The sequence below is a fragment of the Xiphophorus maculatus genome, chromosome 3 (genome assembly GCF_002775205.1).
Source record: "Xiphophorus maculatus strain JP 163 A chromosome 3, X_maculatus-5.0-male, whole genome shotgun sequence".
In the NCBI taxonomy this organism is placed as follows: Eukaryota; Metazoa; Chordata; class Actinopteri; order Cyprinodontiformes; family Poeciliidae; genus Xiphophorus; species Xiphophorus maculatus.
In genome coordinates this window covers 19,320,914-19,343,049 of record NC_036445.1, presented here as the reverse complement: position 1 = coordinate 19,343,049, position 22,136 = coordinate 19,320,914, and the positions used below count along the sequence as shown (strand labels likewise).

Here is a 22,136-nt window from a genome sequence, read left to right as displayed (position 1 = left end):
ACACAGGGAAAGTTTAGCATTTTATTTTAAAGATTTTGTGGCACTAGTGGCCTTTATTTGTCAATTATTGGGCAGGAAAGAGGGTTAGAGAGAAAAGGGAGACATTCAGGTAATGGTGGGAGAGAGTCTACCCAGGACAGGTGCACTGAGAAGTGACAGCCTCAGTACTGTACACCCTGCACCCACTCTACCAACTCAGTTCAGGATTTTTGAAATCAGGTTGTGTTAAAATGCTTTGCAAGGTAACATGTAACCAGAAACAAAAAACTCATTAGGTCTTCAGTTAATACAAATGCAAATTAGTTATTAATAGTTCAATTATATAGTCAAAGTTAAATATGGTCCGCTATGACGATCTTCCATTCTGATAATGTGGAACTTTTCCAGTCACAGCAACAATTTGACAGAGAAGTAGGGCATCGTGAAAATCAATAGAGTTCATCTATACCACTGTTATTGTTGCTTTTTACTACTTCCAATAGTTATGTTGACTGGAGATGCTTTATATTTTCAGAGCAGTGATCTTTTGTCTCGGAAAAGCAACAACAATGGCCCTGAACATGGAAGTCTGTCTGCATCAGTCTGGGCTTGTCAAACATCCCGAGTTATGTTTTCAATATGGCTGCCGCTGAGTGTATAATACGATGTTATGAAAGTTGAGAGTGAAAAACATTCTTAGCACTTCAGTTGTTTCATGTATTGTTAAACCAGTTACACACAAATTGCCGAGAAAACTTCGGTGTTTGAATGTGTAAAAGCTAGCAAAATATATTGCTTATTGCTAATGTGTAATTACACATGAATAAATTGCTAATTTTTCTTTTTCTCAATTTACAGTACAAACCAGGGGTAAAGCTTCAGGGGGGGCTGGGAGGGCGGTGGGCCTAGAGGAGGCCTGGATGGGAGGCAGAATATGACTTCAGGGATCCAACCCTTTATCACGTCTGATGAGAGCTGGAGAAAGCGGGCTCCTGTTGACTATGGTGTATGTAGGATTATATAATAAGGTGCCCCAGTAGATTATATAGAAGGCTGCCCCAGTCATTGCTGACTCACGGTTGCTAAAAACTTTACAAGACCGACTAATTTTAGTGACGTAGTGGGTGTAAAATATTGAATAAAATGTTGTGCTACATGACTGGCTTTATTTTCATTCTTACATTTAACTTTATGACACACAAAATTACAAGTGGATCGTCCATATTGACTCCAAGTGTATTCTGGGTAAAGCTTGTCACCAGCCGTGTACCAACGTCATCATCAGTCACTTGGCAACAGATGGCAAACTAGCTAGAGCATTTTTACGGACTAAGTTAACATGAGTGGAAAACCATGGAAAAACTGGACGCATATTTTGTTACTCGTCTTGGAAATGAACGGACTTTTTTGTTGGCAGCGATTCAGACCCGCCAAAACTGCCAGTCCAATGAAGGAGCTGGACAACTTACAGGCAGCAATTCACAAAGTTTGAGTTAGCACTGGAAGAGCATCTTCCAGATCGTCCAGTTTGTGTGAAGGGTGGTACGCACCGAGTTACAAACATCCGGAGGTGCACGTGATGCTGCGACACGCTGAGCATACAGAACGTGCCTCTGTGTACCCACTTCAAAGCGCGCTGCTACGTGCTCGGTTCAAAGAGTCAACCAGGCTTCAGGCTCTGAGTTGAAATTGATAAAGTGTTAAAATGATCCGATCGCTATCCTCGGTTCTGAACTAATTTGAATTTGTGTTGTTTCATCATTAGTGACCAGTAGCCTGATGTTTCTGTTGTTCTCTTGGTTTGTTGTACTTCATGTCAGATGGATTTCAGAATGACATAGTCACTCTCTGTGGTGGTGAAACTTGTACGCTCTGCTGTTGAGGGGCATGTCTATGTTGTAAAGTTAAATTATCAGGAGCTTTATTATTTGGGTATAAAGGGCCGGGTCATTAGCCCCACCCCCCCGGCCTGACTTGTTCTGCTAGTGGTACAAACACTGTAAACGCATGTCATTCACTGAACTCTAACTTACAAGACAAATTGAATGCATTAAGAGTCAACCTTTTTCATCCCCAATACCTCAATCATGTTTGGCCGTAAGTGATTTTGCTTTGCAGCAACTGAAAATTTAAACACTTTACAAACCACCCTAAAATTTTCAACTTTGACATCTGTTGTCACTTCTAAAACACTAAAACACTGTAGCTTACCCCTGATCTTAATTATCATGTCTCATCAGACTTACAAGTAGACACTTATGTATAAGGTGTGTAATTTGTTGTTGGTTGTTTTCTTGTTAATTTTTCCTCTAAGTCAATGACATTTGATTTGTTCTCATGAATTATATGCATTCAAGCTGCCCTTTATGTTTTTAAGTTTGGGCGTCCTAGCCATGTCCCATTTGTAAATGAGAAGTTGTTCTCACATTTTTTCTTCTTAAATGGCCTCTGGATGCACAGACACACAAACCATTCATAAATAATAAAATTTGCCGAAACTAGAAGGCTACAAGCGATAAAAATAAAGAGGCAGTTAGAGCCATAAAAACCAGTTCTTTTTCTGTAATCACACTTTTACAGTCATATTCATGTTTAGCTTAGGCATTTTTTGCTCTGTTCACCACTGCACCTATATATAGTGGTGCATACCTGAAATGTTTATTTCAACCCACAAGAAAACAGGACCATTCCTGCAAATGGTGGTTCAGTGACAGAAGAAACTTAATTTGGAGGAGCCACCAAAAACTTGGTTCTTTGCTTGCTTCTTTAACTGCCAACAGAAAAGCCCAGAGGGTAAATCCTCACCTCATGTTGTGCTTTGGGTGTGACAGGCCTTATTGTAAGGACTACTGAGAGCACATCAGATATAATTTTCCATGACATCAAGATCTTTTCATCCTTCACTGCTTCTAAAACTAGCACAGAAAAAATGTCACACAATTAATGTGCTCTCAGCAGATTTAAAAGTCTCACAGAATTACTAAAATTAAATTAGTTTTTGAAGCTTCATATTGTTTCAGCTGCATAACTGCATGATCTCCCTGGTTCTGTAATACAGGAGCAGCCAGCTTTCAGTATTTGTTCTGACAATGACTGATGATGCGTGGCATTAAGGCGCTAACTGGGCTCTACCTCTGCTTTGAAGGACACATTTTACCCAAACTCCCTAAAGATTTTCTCCCCTCTCTTTTTTTTAAGCATGTGAACAAAGACAGATGTCAAAAAAAAAATTTCATCACATTTTGATAAAAACACTAATCCTTATCATATATGAAAAGTTATGTTCCAAAATGCAAGAACCTACTTTGTAAGCGCAAATTGTGTGTGGAGGAGTTATGATCATTTTTTTTAGCAGCATCCACCCAAGCTATGTTTTTATGTCTGAGCAGGTTTGTGGGCACACTAATGGACGGTGTGAGTAGGCACGAACTAAACAGGATCTGTCACAGCTAATAATGCCAAAACATCAACCTTACACGTTCAGTGCCAATTCTAGTTTTGACACAGTATGTGCCGCAATTCCATGTTATGCAGATTTATGTGCTGCCAGAATGCTTGCAGATGTAAACACTCTGCTTTTATCTTCGGGTGAACATTATTTAGAAAGGACAAAGGATGATGTGACCCAGAGCAACATTAACATGAGAAAGCAGTCCTTTTAGCGGTTCTCGGTTCAGAGCCTGAGTAATGATTGCGTCATCCACTAGTTTGTTTACAGTCATTTTGTTCGGTCTTATTCATCAACCAATAAACGACTAAGAACAGATATCATTCTCAGCCCCACAGACATTTTTACACCGACAGGCTGTTAACTAGATTGCTTTATTTATTTGGAGTAAATTCTTGCTTTTATGTTTATATCATTGTGATGCCCTTGTCTGTCATAGGTGCTATATGACTCAATTTTACTTACATACTTATTGATTTTAGATCTATATTGCGCCATTGTTTATTTATAAACGTACATCGATGAACATAAATGATCAATTTAAACTAGAATGAAGTTAATTGAAAACATAATGTCACCACAGAACACCTACACCAACAAAATCTTACAAAATACCCCAAATTACAGCAACGAACCCAGCAGTCTCTCTTAGCCAGACAGCACCCAGCATGTATTAATACCTCACAAAGGACACAGCTCATATTCCCATTGTTGAGGCTCAGACTTGTACCACTGCATTCTCATGCTTCCTGACAACAGTATAAAAATCTCCTAAAAATTTATCCCTGTGTGTTTTAATATAAATCCTTCTTGTTTTCTATGGCAAGCAGCTAAAATCATCCCCCTTCCTGTCTTGACCACAGGAATTCATTATACTAATTGTTTAGCGTCAAGTGTCAAAATTTGTACTCTAAGATAAAGTGGTGAAACTTTGCCTTTGAACAAAATACAATTAATCTTATCCCTCCAACAGTCCCAGGTGTGGCCAAGTGAACCTCCTCTTTCATGCACAGTCTCTGAGGGGTCAAACTAACTCAACTTGGAGTTTTACAATTTTTTTATTTTATGTTTATCTTTTTTTGTGGTTCAGGAACTGTAAGTGTACTGAAAAATGACCAGCCTGTCCTGCCACCTGGTCAGTGCACCTCCGAATGTTTGCAACTGAAAGCTGACTGCATTCCATCTTTCAATAAAAATGAACTATTTAGAAGGTATTTTTGCAGGTCGGGTCTGCCTGTATTTATATCATCCCTCTATGATGGCTAATTTTCATATAATGGTGCACAAAGGTATGTGTCAAGCATAAACGTTATGTGTCAAGCACACTGCTTGCACGGATCTTGCGCTTTCCACACAAACCTCTTAAATCTCGACTATAATCCAGCCTTTATTAGTGCATAGGAACAGATTTGCATCAGAAGTTTTTAGACGGTCTTAGCTTCTCCATAGGTTATACGAGGAGGACACTAAATGAAGAATCCAGGAGTTATCTGGTGCACAAGCTTTTCACAAAACCTCCCTTCAAACATCCTAAACTATCCATTTAAAGACTTTCAATAAACATTTGCAAGTTAAGTTCAGGGCAGCACTATGCTTTGAAAGAAGCTGAACGACAGAGGGATGTGAGGGTTAATGCAGTATGCACAAACACCCCGTAACAGCTACACAGAGATAATGACTACCTAAGACATAGCAAGGTTAATATGTGAGACACACACACAAAACACAGCACATCATTTTCAATTTATTTCTTGTGCCAACCGGCCTCCCTCCCTTTTCCTATTTTTTCTCACTTTTCTCCCCGCTCCCTCTGGCTCCCTGTATTCCTCATCTCTTCTCCCAATTTTCATGGCTTCAGGTAACAGACACAATTGTATTGATTAACAGAGGCCTGCTGTCTGACATAACATTCCCTACAAAGTCACTCTCCTGCATATTCCCTTTCCTTCCTCTTTCTGTGTTTTCCGCTCTGTCTTCATCCGACTCTTCTCTCACTGTGTCACACTCTGCCAATTCTTTGACCCTGATCAGTCTTTTCGACAGAAAAGAAGGCAGGAAAAAAACGGAAACAAGAGGGTAAAGGGGTGGGTGAAGCTGGAACAAAAACTGACTGGAGGAATGAAAGATGGGGACAAGAGGGAGTCGTGGACTGAATAGAAATGAAAAGTACTGTAAATACAGGCGGTGTGAGTTAAGATGGACTGATTGAGTGGAGGCAAAAAAAGAGGGAAAATGGAGCTGTAGGTGGTATAAAATATGGTCGGGGATCAAGAGGAAAGAAAATATTGATTGGTGGGATGTGCATACGTGTTTGGCCTAAACAAATAAAGTATCAAGCCGCCTGCTTTGAGTGACAGGACCCAGGAGGAGTGTGGGGGCGTGTTTGTGTGTGTGTGACAATAGGGGAAAGAAAAAAAAGAAGGTTGAATATGGGACAGCGGAAAGATACGAGTAGGAAGAACATATGGGGGTGTGTGGAAAGATTGGGAGATAAAGACTTCTTACTGGAGAAGTCTTTAAGAATGAATGAATAAAATAATAAACAAAAGAAGAAAAACAACAAAGGCTTTGGTGTTTTTTCACTCCTTTCTTCTTCCACCATAAGAAAGATGTTGCATCAAAAAACAAAAAAAAGACAGTTAAAAAAATAAATAAGGGAGCCAGAGATAAAGCCGCTGCAGAAATATGGCTCGTTTGGTGGAGATGTTTTCTGCTGAAACAAGCTCTGAGCCATTAGCTGTTAGGCCTGTCAGTGCTTCTCTCTCATGAGATGTTTACACTGCACTCCTCAACCAGTGGGAGCTATTCTATAAAAGTTAGTCCTTCTGGAAGTGTCAGCATTGCAGTACTTTATACCTACTTCTCCTGCAGTGTGCCTCATACCTGCTATCACAGAGGGCTCTCACTGTGTCACATCTCACTGAACAAAGTCACAAAAGGCTCTCACTGTGTCACATCTCACTGAACAAAGTGCAAATAGATTACAGTTAAATACTCATCGAAATATGTGCTACTATAATGCTCACTGTCTGTGAAGTTCTGCAAAGCAAATAAAACAAAAGCATGGAATAGGAGCCCTTACACATAGAGGGGAAAAAGAAGGGCGGGGGTAAGAGAATAATGTTTTATTTGAGTTGCAACCATAAATGAATTCTTTGTTGAAATGCAAATGTGCTCATTTTAGTGTTTTTCTCTCCCTCTGACTCTAAAAATGATTCTCTCCAGTGCAAAAGCCTCTTCTGAGCTGTAAAATATATTGTGAGAAGGGCAGCCTTGGGAAAAGCTAAAGGGAAGTCTTACTTGAAATCCATTAATCAAAAGGTGCATGGATTTCCCTATTAAAGCAATAGAAGTAGAGAATTTAATGCTGTAGAAAAGACAGTACTTCATGAGGATCGGCGATTTGGAAAATTATTCATACCTCCCAACCTTTTCTACGTTTCACTTTACAACTACAAGCTTCCCCACATTATATTGGGGTTTTATCTAATAGAACTAGAGAAAGTAAGATCTAATTGTTAAAGGGAAGGAAAAGGATAAGAATTTTTTATTTTCTTTCCAAATAAAAAGCAGCCAAATTGCATGGACGATATCAAACTCCAACCATGGTTATTGTGTTGCTGGAAATGAGCCTCTGTCTCGTTTTCAAGTCTTTCGGAGCCAACAGGTCTGCTTTCAGGATTGTCCTATATTTAGCCTCATCCATCTTCTCATTAACTCTGAAAATTTTCCAGGCACCTGTTAAAAAAACATCATCCCCCAGCATGATGCTGCCATCACTATGTGGCACAGTGATTATTGTTTCCAACTTCTAAGGCAATTGTACAGTTTTACTTTAATTTTTTGTTTGGAAAATATAATTCATTTTTTACTTTACACTTAGGCAACAATTTGTTTTCCCTTTATCACATACAGGGTATGAATACTATATCTCACTTGGAGAATACCTTATCACCTGATTATCAATAGTTTACATTCATGCTTTTCTTGAAAGTTGGAAGGTGTCTAAATAAATATGTTGACTTTTTAAATTACTCAGTTATTTTAATAGGCATCTTGCCCATCTGGAATTTATTTTTAATGTGCCTATTTAGTTTTCATTTTATTAAATCAGGAAAGTAGCATTTAAAGCACTTCTGAATCCAGAGAACATGCTTGTGACTGTTGTAAGGACTAAAATTATTTTTAATAATATTTACTTAAAAACCGAAGAGCTGAAATATTCTTAGTCTGGGACAGACAACTAATCAAGAAGATGAGAGAGAAACAGCCACACAGGCAGACTCCTCACTGCCTGACTGAGCAGCCAGCCAGCACTTGACAATCATCATGCATCTTATCATCTTCCCGATTTACGCCGCATAATATGCTCACTTTGATTACAAATGATTACATATAGAAAGTAATGACCAGAGTGTGTGCAGCTAACTCAAACGCTCTGCCACTAGCCTGAGAAATAATAAAACAAGTTAGCAGCTTTGGCGATAGGAAGATGAGCTAGAATCATCTGCATGTAAATAAATCAATTAAATCATCAATCAGTTAATCAATCAATTTAATCATCAATTAAAGCAATGCAGTAAAAGGTTTTGCTCTGGAATGTTTATCAAGGGACGTTTGGAAATGAAACATTTAAATTTACTGCAGAAGAAATTACATGCAAATAAAAACATATATCTGCATATTTTTGCAATTGTTTACACTACAGCTCGGTCCGAATCATACTTATAACCATGCAACTAAAAAAAAACTACAACAGACTGCAGTCATTGTTGATAAGTATTCAAGAAGGGGAATGAGGCTGTGGAAAACTGTGCTATAATACGGTGGAGGTCATCAAATTTTAAGATACATCTTTTTGTGCAAGTATGCTTACTGTGAGCACACAAGCACAGATCAACAAACTGAAATAAACACAGATGGAGCAGAGATTAGAAGGCTGCTGTAAATACAAAGGCAAAGAAAAGGCTCATCAGGTGAAAGCTTTCTCATACAGCCAAATTTAGAAATCTCTTATACTGTCAGCTTTCCACAGTTATTGGTATAATTTATGATAATTGTAAAAAGCAAGCGAGATGGTTTACTGAATGGCCATATACACTGCCAGTTGTTACGTTAACATTAGGGAAAAAGTGAGCATACATTGGTGTTTTCTCCCTCTTGACCCTGAAGCATTTGGTTATACATGCACAGCCTTTATTAGTTCATAACAAACCTGGTTCTGTGTAGAAATTTAATTCCCCCTCTTGTAAAAGCTTAAGTTAACATAGCTTCACTTTTTGCAAAGCCAAAGTCAATTTCACCAGCTACAACAAGGCCATACTACTGCCAGACCTACAAAATTACAGAAATAGAAATCTATGTGACAATACAAAAATCAACATATCATGCCCTGATTTAAAGTCCTTCAAAAACAGATTAGGAAATAAAAGTCATTGACATCTATCAGCTTAGAAAGGGATAAAGTCAGTGTTCATTATTCCAAAACAGGAAACAGCCCAGCAAAAATGGCATATATGGGAGAGGACTAGGGCAAAAATCACAGTTGGCCAAAAATAACACAAAGTCTTACATTTGCAGGAAAACATATCGATTTTCCCCAAGACATCTTGGAAAATATGACAAAAATGAAACTTGTGTTAATGTGTATATTCTGTTACCTCTGCTGTAAGGTTGAGAAACAGAAGCGTCTTTCCTACCAATTATCTGAAGATTCTTTGCTGCTTCAGGAACTGGGTAACATAGTGTAGTTGTTGAGGAGAAGTCAAACTCTGAAGGTTAAGCATGTTTGGGTTATGTAGCAGTCCAACACTCACATGTCATCTGTGAATGGTTAAAAAAAAGAAGGTTTGATGTGGCCTAGTCAAAATCTGGACTTATATCAAATAAAGATGATGCATACTCTTACAGCAATATTGTTTGTGTCTTGCAATTTTATGATATAAATGACAATTTAGCATCTTTCTTTTCTTCTGATACAGTAACATCATCAGCTTGAGCTCCAGCTAATCCAGGCTCCAGGATTTTTGGGTTAGATTGTAAATTAGAGACATAATACATTCACCACCATCAGTGCCAGTGCTATGAAATGTACACGTTTCACAAAAGCCATAGTAATGACTTGAGGTCCTACCTAAACTTATGTAGTGCTATGCAAACATTCTGTCTGTGCTGATAAAAATTCCCTCCCTCAGGTTTCACCTACTTTCAGATAAATTAATTTTCTTTTACATTTATATAGAGAACTAAGCTTTCAGCCTCAGATGATTATTAGTTATCGAAAAACAAAATGGTAACGTCATTGCAAAGAGTACGTTCTGGTGTCTCAATGAAAACTTTTCATCTTTCATCCAAATGCACATGCTTATATAAACCTTAATAAATTACAAACAAACATCTCTAAACACATGAGTATCAAGATCAGAATCAGTGTGACAGCAGTGTTAGAAACAGAAGGGAAATTATGTGTGAAATGCACTTTAGAGGTACCACACGACTAGCAAGATGACGGAATAAACAGCTGGATTTAACTCTAGGAGAGTCGAAGGTTGTACTTGTGTGCACTAATTACACTGTCAAAGACCCGCATCAAAGCTGACTGGGTCTCAAAAATCAATCCTGTCAACCTGCAAGGTAGCGCTAACCTGTGGGGGTTTGTGTTTCGGAATAAATATCTTCCAAAGACTTAGCAGCCTTTTAGATACAAGTAAATTTTTTTTAACAATATTTACATGCATCAGCTTTTTATTTTTCAGTTCACCAGAAAAAGCTCTACAGTTGCTTCTCTTCTGAACTGACTCTCTTTTCATCTGTGACAAGTTTCTCGGTTCTGGTCCACATTACCGCCGCATCCCATTTTTGCCATAAATTGAGCCTCATTTAGCGCTTCTGGACTAAAGTGTATTTTCCTTATGTGCAGCTCCATGTACTTGGGGTGAAAACAACCACAAAGCAGAAAGCACAATGAAGCACAGCAAGGAGAAGGTTATTGTAGATAATGATTGTGGTAGCTCATCATATAACAGCAGACAAAATCTTTCCAAAAAGAAGTTTCTCCGGCTCCAAGCAGCTTGAATCTGTCAGATCTGTGTGGCAGAGGGGTTTTTTTCATCCACAAACTATATAGCTAAGCATTTTTTTTTCTGCTGAAGAAAATGAAACAAAAAGGCTTTTTTCTGCTATAATTCCTGCCTGTTGCATGAACAAAAGCTGTGCAACTTCCTGAGCAGCAGGTGGGAATGAGAGGATAAAGAGACTGAGCCATGCAAGATTACAGTTCGGGAACACTGAACACAATTGAAGTTACATCGAGACCAATTTAACGCTCAAAGGGTTGTGTTCCACGCGATAAATGTCTAATTATGTAAAATAAAAATAGAGATTTGGTTTTAGGAGTTAAATGTCAAAGAGGCAGTTGTGCAGACATTATAAATGAGAAAATGTTATGTAAATTTTAAAGGTCTTGCTCAGCAGGACTGATTAACTTTTTTGTGGAAAATAAAACAACAGAAAAATATAATAAACAACGCAAGTTTAATGTTAGCTGTTAGAGAAACATTTAGATGTGCTTCTGATTGTTATTCCTTCTTTCATAACACAGTATATTAAGGCTACTGCAATAAAATTTTAATCTTTCAATATTTTTAAGTATTAAGTACTGATACACATTTTTTAATACACTTTGTTATATAAAATTCTCAAACTCCAGAAATTGAGAGTTTATTGGACAGACCGACATAGAGTCATGTATTCTGAATTTGAAAAAGAAAATCGGTTCTCGTCTTTTTACAGATAAAACGGGAAAATTGCATTTAGCTCCTTCAATTTACCAATCAAATCTGACCAGCTTCTCTGTCTTTGCTGAAGAGCAGAATTCCCACAGCTGCCACATCCAACTGTTACGTTAAACTTCTCCAAAACTTTTTTCTTGGAATGTGTTTTTCTTGGTCTTTATGATGCAGTCTGAGGCCTTCACAAAAGAAGCTCCATATACACTGGCATTGCGTTACACACTTGTGAACACTGTTTTCTTATCAGGTGACACTGGAAGGCAATTGGTTGCACTAGATTTTATGTAGGGGTATAAGAGCAAATGGCAGTTTAAATATATTTATATTTGTGATTTGATAAAATGAAAAAAAAGTGCAAGTTATTAATATTCTTTTGTAATGCTGTAAGAATCATTATTAGAGGCGGAGTCAGCAGGTTGACCATGTTGTTTCTGAACTGAGACTTGATTTGACACATACATCACAGGTTATTGACCATAACACAGTGTTCCTGCTGTAATTACCCCAGTACTAGTCTGAGAGAAGGTAATGACGTTTTACTCATGTAAACAAGTCACTTGTCAACATGTTAAACACGATTCTGTGTGGAACACAACGGCGGACTTACAGAGCTTTATCAACCAATATCCACAAGCTCTGCACCATTGGCTCTGATATGTGTTGAGAGAACAACCCTGGGTTTTAAATCAGCTGCTTTTCTCCCTCTGACTTAAAAAAGAAAAATAAAAGGAAAAACTTGGAGACCCTTTGGTTCAAAAGCATAAAATAAGGAAGCTCCATGTAGCAGTTGGTCGATTTCTAAACTCTTGATTCATCAGAATACATCTACAAATAATGGCATGTTTAGACGTACAGTGTGACAATGAATATACAACAGTTATTACTCAGAATTTATTTCACTTAGAGACTGTGCGCAGAGCTTAATATGGACACGAAGCCTCATCAGTTATGTTCTCATATGGGTTATATTTACGCTAAGCTGTTCAGTTTTCTCCAACAATCCAACAAATATGTCTATCAGATTAATTGGAGGTTTTAAAGACCTGTTTTATGTTAAACTAACGCCGTGTCTGGCTTATAACCAGCCTCTCGGTCATTAAGCCCTGGAGAAAGGCACTAGATTCACAAATGTCATAGCAAATTTCTCATTGTTGTGTTGAATGTATAATAAAAGTTAGATCTCCTTCCAAAGCAAGTATTGAAAAATTATGTTTAAAAAAAATTATAATGTCCATCATGTCATAGAAGTGGGTTTCTGAAAGAAACTGTTATTTGTCCTTAATATTTATGGTTTCATTGTTATTTCCCAATTTCATGCTTCTAGTGATGCTCTAAAATAGGATTAACAATTAGTTTCAATTCCATTATTTTCAGCTTTCAACAAGCAAATGTGGTTCCAAATACAAAGATGCAAAATACAAGCTGCCTGTTGGAACCACAGATTTGTTTTCAGAGGTCCCAGTGTAGAACCAGAGCCACCATTGTTAATTGTTCATAGCTAAAACTGCATGTAGGTACCAGTTACAGGGAGCTATGTTTCTGAATTTTTCTCTTAACATATAGCTTGGAGCGTAAATCATATCGCTCGATTTTGTTATGATTTTTATAAACTGTAAATGGCCTGCTTCATATTATATTCAGTCATTCACACACACATTCACACGCTGATGGTGGCAAGATACTGGATAGTAGCCATAGCTGCCCTGGGGCAGTCTGACAGAGGGAGGCAGAGTTATAAAGACTTTTCTAGTTCTTGTTAAAACAGCAAAAAAAAAAAAAAACCACATCAGTTTAACTGAATGCTAATGCATAATTATCTATGGTATATATGTTTGTAGGAGTAGGTTAAAGTATTAACATTTTATACTGACCTGCTGTGTTTGTTAAAGAGGGGCTATCATGCAAAATAAAAATGTTCGAGCTTTATATTATGTAATAATATTTCTTCATCAAAACCATACCCATAGTGTTACTTTGATTCTTTCATGCATGTTTGAGGGTCTGTGGCAGCCGCTCAGACGTGCCTTAGAGCCTGCTCCTGCAATGCGTCGCCTATTTCCACAAACTTTGTTTTGGAGCTGCAGTCTCCAGCTGAGCTCCCCAACCCCACACCGCTCCTCCAGACTAGCAGCTGCAGCACTTAGCAAATACCAGGTGGAACTGTGCATCTGGTGAGCTTGTACTATGATCTACATATCAGTGTGACACTCCTAAGAACAATGTTAAAGGCTAAATGAAGAAAAAATGTTCTGTTGACTTGATGAAGGTGCAGTTTTTGAAAGAGCAAAAGCGAGAAAGGCACAATTTCAAGGTTTTAAATTGTTAAAAAAAATTTAAGTCATGTTTGACATATACAGAAATTTTATAACATAAGGTAACATAGTTACTTAATTGTGCTGCAAAATGGCACTATGTGCCTGGAAAATAAATAACACTGCCCTTTTAAATATAATCTCCATATAATCATTCCATAAAATCATCTTAATTGTTTGACTTTATTTGCTGCATTTAAATCCTGCTTATTACATCCATCAAGTAATACTAAATGTAAACTATTTACTGTCTTGTTAGTAAAATTATGTATTTAGGTACAATAAAAATGCATTTACAGCGTTGTAGTGCTTAGCCAGCCATGAGGCTGATGTTGAGAAACAAAACAAACATGGCGCTCTCACAGGAATTTCATTGTATAAATCAATGACAGTAAACTCTTAATATTGTACCCACTGGTACAAACTGGTGTATTTCACTAAGCAATGACAAGCAAGTTAAATCACAGTAAACTATATTGGCTTAAAATAGACAGATTTACAATTGATGGTAAATTTATACATTTTTCTTGAACCATAAAACTAAAAGGAGGATTAGCAATCGTCTGTTTAACGTTCTTGTGCTTAATGTTTCATTGGTTTCTTTAATATCTTGTTATTCAACAAAATATTTTTCTACGATTGACATTTGCTGTCTTGAACACACAAACAGCGCTGTGATGCAGACTTTTCTGTCTCGTGAAAACATTTATTAAAAGGCTGAGTGTAGCTCCTGATGAAGAAACCAAAGTTGTTTGATTTGCATTCTATTATTTTGTAAGTCTACCTTTTATTTAACAGGGTTTGTCATGAAAGAACCAGAGAAATAATGTTTGGCCATGCATTTTCAAAGGAGAATCTTGTTTGCTACACAGCTTGGCAGTAGTGGAGCCATTACATGTTCTGTCAAACTCAAGAGAATGCTATCTTCTTGTCCAAGAGCTGCTGGGTACAATCAGATTTAGTCCAGCAGAGCTTCACTTATTTTCTTAGACAATGCTTAGGGAAAAGATTACTCTCATACAATATTTGTCAGCTTTGCTGGCATATGCAAAACTATCTGCAGATCTGTTTTGTTTGTTGTACTGGAAAAATAATTACTATCTAGTGTCTCCTCCCACAAATTACTTCTTCTTCTTCTGAGAAATGCTGTCCAACATAGAGACTGATGCTGATGTTCCCAGATCACTTGTTTTAATTGGGGAATAATTGTAAGAGTTACAATGTTAAAAACCTGAATGTAGATGGTCTCTGCAGGGTCTTTGGGGGAATCCAGCACACCTTCCAAACCGTGTGAAAGCTCCACCACTGTTTTGAACAACACATTTCCTTGAACAGTTTGTGGTGGGTTATTATTGTGGTGGCAGCAGTGGCAGCTGCCATGATATGTGGCTTGCACACATCGTCATGTATTGTTCATCAGACAATTTGAAGCAGAGCTGGCCTTGTGCCAAGGCTACAACCTCATCACATCCACACGCGGCTGCCAGTGCTTTAACTAATTCATTGTAAGGCTTTTGCAGACATTGCATATGCGCTGCGTCCTGGTTCTACTCTGCCTGCTAGGACAAGGATCTCAAAAAGCAACAAACAATCTGCAATCTTCACGTTAAGTAGTGCTATAAAGAGAACCTTTTCACTGAGAGCGTAGCTTACCTGTGGTTAGAACTACACGTACCTCTGAAAGCTTTCCTCACATAGCAAACAGAATCACAGTTTGAAAAATCAAGTTGTCTTTGACAATATTTCAGCTTTTCTGAGCTGAAATATTTCAGCAAAAACACATCACATATGAAAGGGACAATACTTTTTAACATAAATCTACATGAAATAGAAATATTCAAACACTCTTCCATTCGAAAACTTTACTTTTTTTCATGTGAAACTGCAAATTCAGCTCCTATCTGATGGCTGTGAAGGAAACGTTTGGCATTTCAAGTTTGTTTGGGGAGGAGCTGCAGTCCCACGCTAAATGTGTCATTCAGATATTCAAACAAAAACCTACATCTCTGCCTTTCTATTGCGCTTTGTTTGCAGACATCCAATTATGTTCAGTCATCGTCAGGAATAAGTCATGCAAATGACACGTAAATAAACACGCTCTCTTTTTGTTGTTCAGTTGGTTAATGTGAATGTTCTTCCTCTCCTTTCTTCCAGCACTTGAAAAAATAAACTGTCCTCGCTTCGAAACACTAAAGCCAATGTTATTACAAGAACCACCAAAGAGACCCAAAACCTGCAGGTATAGCCACTAAGGACAAAATGAAATTGATTCTTGCTGGCAGTGTGATGTTAGGAAAAACAATCAGATCACCACTACCTGCTTTGCTGTACATGCTTGAGCATAACGAGGACATGAGGTGACTGAGAAGGAGCAAATCCCAAAAGGATAAAATAAATAAATAAATAAAATGGGTAGAAATCAGTTGCTGGCATCCACGGTTGTCTGCATCCCCTTTACACCGAGCTCCAGTGGAGGCAGAGCGATAGCGTTTTGCATCGTCTCTGTTGATGAAACATGTACGGGGAGAGGGGCTTGTGCGGTTTGGAGTGTGTGCAGTTGCAGAGGTGCAGTGTTCAGCGTTGTGTTTAGCCTCTGTCCAAGCTCTGCTGGTTCATTCCATGCTGTCATGCAGAGTAATGGACCTGTTCCGTGCTGCCTGTGGCACGAGCAGCACTGAATCAGCCTGGGCAGCTTCACACAACAGCACAAAACCACTGAAAAATGATGCATTTTAATATATAGCCCACTAAAACCATTAGAAGGAATTACAGCACCATGCCACAGAGCCTCTAACATCATAGACTGAACTTCTCCCTTTTTATTTGCCCATGTTTATGACTACAGCAAGCATGACAATACATTTTTTTCGTGTGTGCGTGTGTGTGACTACACTAAAAGGTAAGATGAAGTGCCAGCACAGCGCGGTCCTCGACACACACAGATGAGTGAATGGCTGCAAGTGTGTGACATGGGGAGTAAGACGACAGTGTATGGGAGTGAGGAACGAATAGAAGAGTGCAGCTGGAGCTCAATGCTCCTTGTGTTAATTGGCCCATACTTCAATCACAGCCACTGGAGTGTGTCCTCTCTGACGGAACAGATCCTCTTTCTCCCTTTCCCAAGCTTTCTCCCTCTCCGTCATGCTACACTTGTTCATCCACTTTTCCTGCATACACACACACACAGAGACGCACGCGTGGACACCCCTGCGGGCACACTCTCTCACTCTCCTAAGTTCGATTTGTGTATTTTTCCCCATCGTTCATTCATTCATACAGACACTGCATCACCTCACTCTGCAGCATCTCAGCCTAACACCTCGTCCCGTGTTTTCCTCCTTGCTCTTCTTCATTCACTTCTTCCACACAAGTCCTATGCCTCTTTCACTCCCGACTTCCTCCCATCCCTCTTTCCCTCCCCAACTTGCTCCCCCTCTTTCATTTCTCCCTCCCTATCGCGCTCCTTCTCCCTCTTTGATCCCTGTTGAGTAGAAGAGCCACCAGGCAGGCGAGCGGCTCTTGTTCCCATTGTGCATAGTGTGCAAAGTGATCGGCAAGCAGCACAGCGTGCAGCAGGCAGTTCAGGGCTCTGTGTGCTTCTGCTGCATGGCTGTAAATACCAGTAGTAAAGCTTGCCGCCGCAGCAAGCACCGCTTCCCCCGGACTTGATGGCCGAGGCCATCATAAGCCATTTAAATGACAAATGATGGAGCCATCTATCAAAGAAAGTGGCAATCAAACCAAGCGGGGAAAGGAAATGCACAATATTTTCAAATTACACATGGCACAGGCTAAAAATCAGATTAGAGCCTGATGGTTTTGCGGGGGAAATTTTTATCTCTAGATCATATATATTGAGTATGTGGAAGACAAACTGTGGCTCTCAAATTTAAGAGTACTTCATTTTATAAATACATTTGAAAAAAAAAAAAGAAGAAATCATAGAGATTATATTTTTTACATTATTGACACATACACACACACACGCACACACACACACACACCTCATTTCTGGTCGTAAACATGCAGTAAAAGGGTGGCATTGATTTGTGCTGAGACAGAACGGGACTTCAGCCAGCTGTAGTAGTGATGACACCTGACAGTACACCCCAACAGGAAATGTGTCACACACACACTTAATTTCATCTCACGATATCTTTGGTTTCACAATGTCATCCTAATATTTGAAAACTCGCCTGTGTGCGTGTGGTACTCTGAGTTTGATTGGTGATGTACGAATGACCTGGTAAGGTTTAGAGATGTGTTTTTTTAGGTACTCTACAGTGTATGACCAATTAACGTTTTTATGCAAGAGGCTTTGCTTTGTGGTCTTAACACCAATCTCAACATTTCTTCTTCCTATTTTTTAACAACTTCTTTTATCCGACTCATTTACCTTAACTAATTGGAAATGTTTCTCATCCTATTTTCATTTCATACTTTCTCCATATTCCCCTTCACAACCATTCTTCATCCCACGCCTCACTTTTTCATCCTTTTATGGCTCCCTCTCATCATCCCATTCATATTCTCGATTGGTACAACCGCTCTGGGTCTCTTTCCTTTGTCTTATGCTTCATTCTGACCAATTTTCATCCCCTCTTCATCCCTCTCTTTCCCATCATCCATTTTTATCCAACTCTTTTCCCTGATCTTTTTGCTGACCCTCTTCATTCCTCTCCTTTATCTCATCCCTCTTGATAATGTCTTTTTATCCCACCTATGTCCTTTAAGACTCTTTATGACCTCTCATCACACCTTTATTTCTTCTGATGCCTTCTCTAACATAGAAATGATCATCATCCCACTCAACCTGCTCATCTGATTTTGCAACTCTTTTTTTATCCCACTCTTCCCTCTTATCCCTCTTTTGACCCCTTTTATCCAACTTGTACTCCTAATTTTTGACAACCCTCCCTCATCTTCTCTCTTTCTTGATATTCCTCTCTAAATCCTTTAATATTCCATCCATCCCTCTCTTCTTTATCTTCTTCATTTATTGTAAGGTTGTTCTGTATTCTATCTGTTTAAAAGTCTTAAGAACATGTAATTTGTGATGCCCAAAGTTGCTTCAACAACAGTAAGTTAATTTACTACATAATTCCACCTTATGTAACATCCATTTAATTTATTTGTGTTTCCAGCGTTATAAGATTGGGAGTTCTTGAGTCGGTAAAAATTTTTGTTCACCGAGTCAGGACTCTTACTCGGAAGAACACTTAATCTTGTCTCCTTTTTGATTAAATCCCGCAAAGCAAAATTGTTGTACGAGCGCTTTCCTTACAAGCTTGGAAGACACACTTGGCGTTATTGTTTGTATTTGCATTGTTCCTGGAAAAAAGTCAAAAGCACAAAGTTGTTTCTAAGACGTAGTCTCCAGTTGTCCTTTTTTTATGTTTTGCAAACCTTTTGCAGGAACAAAATGAAACAGTCACTGTGACATCTCACTTTGGTGTGTCTTCACAGCAAACCAGTATTTTATTCTGGCATTTGAAGCCCCTTTTACTTCCATGTGGCCATATGAAATGCCTCCCACTCTGCATGTTCAGGGTTTCTTTTTTTTCTGGTTTACTGTATTCTGATAAGAGACAATGCCAATTAATTAGGCTTCACTTTTTTTATGTAGAGATGATTACGCACATTTCTCTCTCTGCTCTTTGGATTGATGGGAATTAATTGAAGCAAAACACTGGATTATAATGTGTTTTTTTTTTTCTCAAAAACTTATCACCGTGTCACTGAGAGTCTTTCTAGCATGCCAGACATAAAAACATTGAGATACCCCTTACTGATTATTTTTACTTAAATATTTGACATTATCCATAACTCATCTTTCTAACTCTCGGCACCCAGCACAGACTATAATTACCCAAGTGGAGATGAGAGTGTTTAATTTTGCACCATTATAACTCTGCACTGTCCAGTAATTGCAGTAATGCTCAAGAATGAACTCGTCTGATGCGTTTAGAAAAATTACCCATTAAAAACGAAACCCGACTAGTTGTTTCCGTCTGCTTTGATCTGCAGCTCAGGCCTCTTGAATTATTTTATATGTACAGCTGTGTGCATGCATTGTCCTCCAAGCCTCTATCACTCATTTAATCCTCGGGACATCGGTAGCGTGCACACACACAGACCGCATGAATAAAATCAATTTGTGTATGAATGATGCACAGGAATATTTCCCTGCTGCTTCTATTTTATCTTCACTCTCCCTTCCCTCACACACCCATTCGACATCTACTACAAATGGCTTACTACCTTCATGAATGTTCTCACATAAATATCAGTAAGGTCAAGCTTTCATGTGGAAAGGTCGCAGTCTGGGAATCATGCAGCAGGGATTGATATAACAGAGTACATGTTTTTATTTCAGTCGGCCAAACGGGCCTGTACTAATTTGACGTGAGTGAATGAAAACAGCTTTGTAAGGAGGTTTTACAGTTTCATGCACGCCGCCAATTCTAGAATAAATGCTGCTATGAAGCCAGCCAAGGAGCAAGAATATTTAATTTTCTCACTTTGACACCTGACATACCGTACAGTAGAGACTGCCGCACTCCTCCCAGGCCGTCTACTATGCCGACGGAAAATTGCACCAAATTATCTGTTAAATGTATCTTATTTTCTGTAGTCCCCCCCCACCCCAATGCTTTGTTGAAATTTTCTCACAATGCACAGCCTGAGGGATTATGTTATTAGGTTTATTTTTTAGATGGAATAAATTCCTGCTCAACCTTTTACAGGCATCCAAAAACTCTTAAGGATTTTGGTATGAGGGGAAACAGCCTCAGTATCGAATCACTACCAATGCGGCCAAGTCATATAGGAAAGGGCCACGCTTTTCATTCTCATAACATACAGTGCAAGAATGAATCAAATGCTTGGCTGATTTAACAAGCTCTGAGATTGAACACAGAAACAAATTAGATGAAAATGTCTCAGCAGATCTGATGAGCCAGAGGAAGTACATCTCAAAGTAATAAGAATTTATTGGAATCATATTAAAGTACTGGGGGAAAAAAAATCCGCCCCTTTCTGTGCTGGCCCTGTAGCTGCAAAGTTACTGCTGTTTCTGTGCTCTGTTTGCATCACAGCTTCCATTAATTCCCTCATTGATTGGCCAGACACTGGGATCACCTAGCCAGATCTAAATCAGTCACTAATTAAAAGAGTGAGATGAAAAGCAGCCGACGGTGCAGCCCTTCAGGACCTATAAGGTGAAACATTCTGTAACAACTCAAAACGAAGCTGCTTAAGACTCTCCCAGCAAGCTCTGCATAGTAATGATTTGCAATCTTATTCTGAGGATAAACAGATTAAACTGGTGGAAAACCTCAGCTGAGAACTATTGTGTCTTTGTGCAGCCAGGTGTGCTCACAAACAAGTTGGCATTTAAGTATAGAGGAGGCTGAGTAAAAGACCTTCATTTACACAGATAAAATTAACTCACTTTTTAATTGACACATTTCAGAGGAAGAAAAGCTCAGTTGTAACAATAGAGTGGGGTTTCTAAGCTGCATTCACAGCACATCTGGCCCAGCCCCCACTCATAATCAAAGGTGCTAGTGACACTTCTGTCAGCCTGTCCTATAAACACTGGTAGATAACTTTGGCACAGTGTACTTCCAAGCTGACAGGATCCCAACAGGAGGAGAGGATACTGAGGACCCAGACCAGTGAAGGATTTTATTTTTTTATTTTTTTCAGATAATTGTCAAGCACATGAGATGGTGAGGGGTTGGTGAAGGGACGGATGTCAGCTCCCCTCTGAATAATCCTCACATCACCAAATCAATTAGCTCCTTAATCTTATGATGTTTTTTTCAAAGCAATGAATATTAAATGTCCGCTTTCTTCTTCCTTTACTTTTTATAACTTGACACACTGAGCTGCAGCATCTCATCAGACAGTCACTGGGCAGCAAGTGACAGCCACAACTTTTTACGCTGATACCGTGCAGAACTTAAATCATGGAAAGCAGGGAAAGAAATGGCTCATGCCAGGAGATACGAGATATTTTTGACAGCTATGATTTCACTTTTTTAGAGGAAACAACAGCACAAATAGCAGCACTGCTGCTGACAGTTACGTCAAATTAATAACCCGTACAAACAAGCCATTCAGGTTATTAAAAGCAAACCTTTCACTGTTTGTCGGCGTCTAATTTGTCTGTTTACTAAATCAATAAATGATAAATGATCAGGTCTAATGTGATTCATCTGGTCGGCATTAGTAGTTAACTAAGACATGAATGATGACTCAACATTACCAAGCTGCTGAAATTAAACAAAAGGCCAACATCACACTTGAGGATGAAAAGTGATTGCTCACACACAGTATGCTCTGATGAAAAAAAAAAAAAAAAAAAACTCTTGAAGAGGCATTTATAATCACGGAACATTTACAACTTTTGTCACATTAACACCACAAATGTGGTGTAAAGTATGTAGCCTCACTGCTCAGTTCATTATCTGGAAATTGAGGGAGTCTGGCACAACAACAAAAAAACATCAAGACATGTCCATCAAGAAAAACTGACAGGCTGAGTAAGGACAACATTAATCAGAGAAGAAGTAAAAAGGCCCACAGTAACGCTAAAGCAGC

The 22,136-nt window shown here is 38.7% G+C and overlaps 1 protein-coding gene across 3 annotated transcripts in view; it reads right to left on the bottom strand.

Annotated features, from left to right (window-relative positions):
- The window catches only part of LOC102219807 (glutamate receptor ionotropic, NMDA 2D-like), an 88,484-nt gene that overhangs the window by 53,977 nt on the left and 12,371 nt on the right, over nt 1-22,136 (bottom strand). The window lies entirely within an intron of this gene.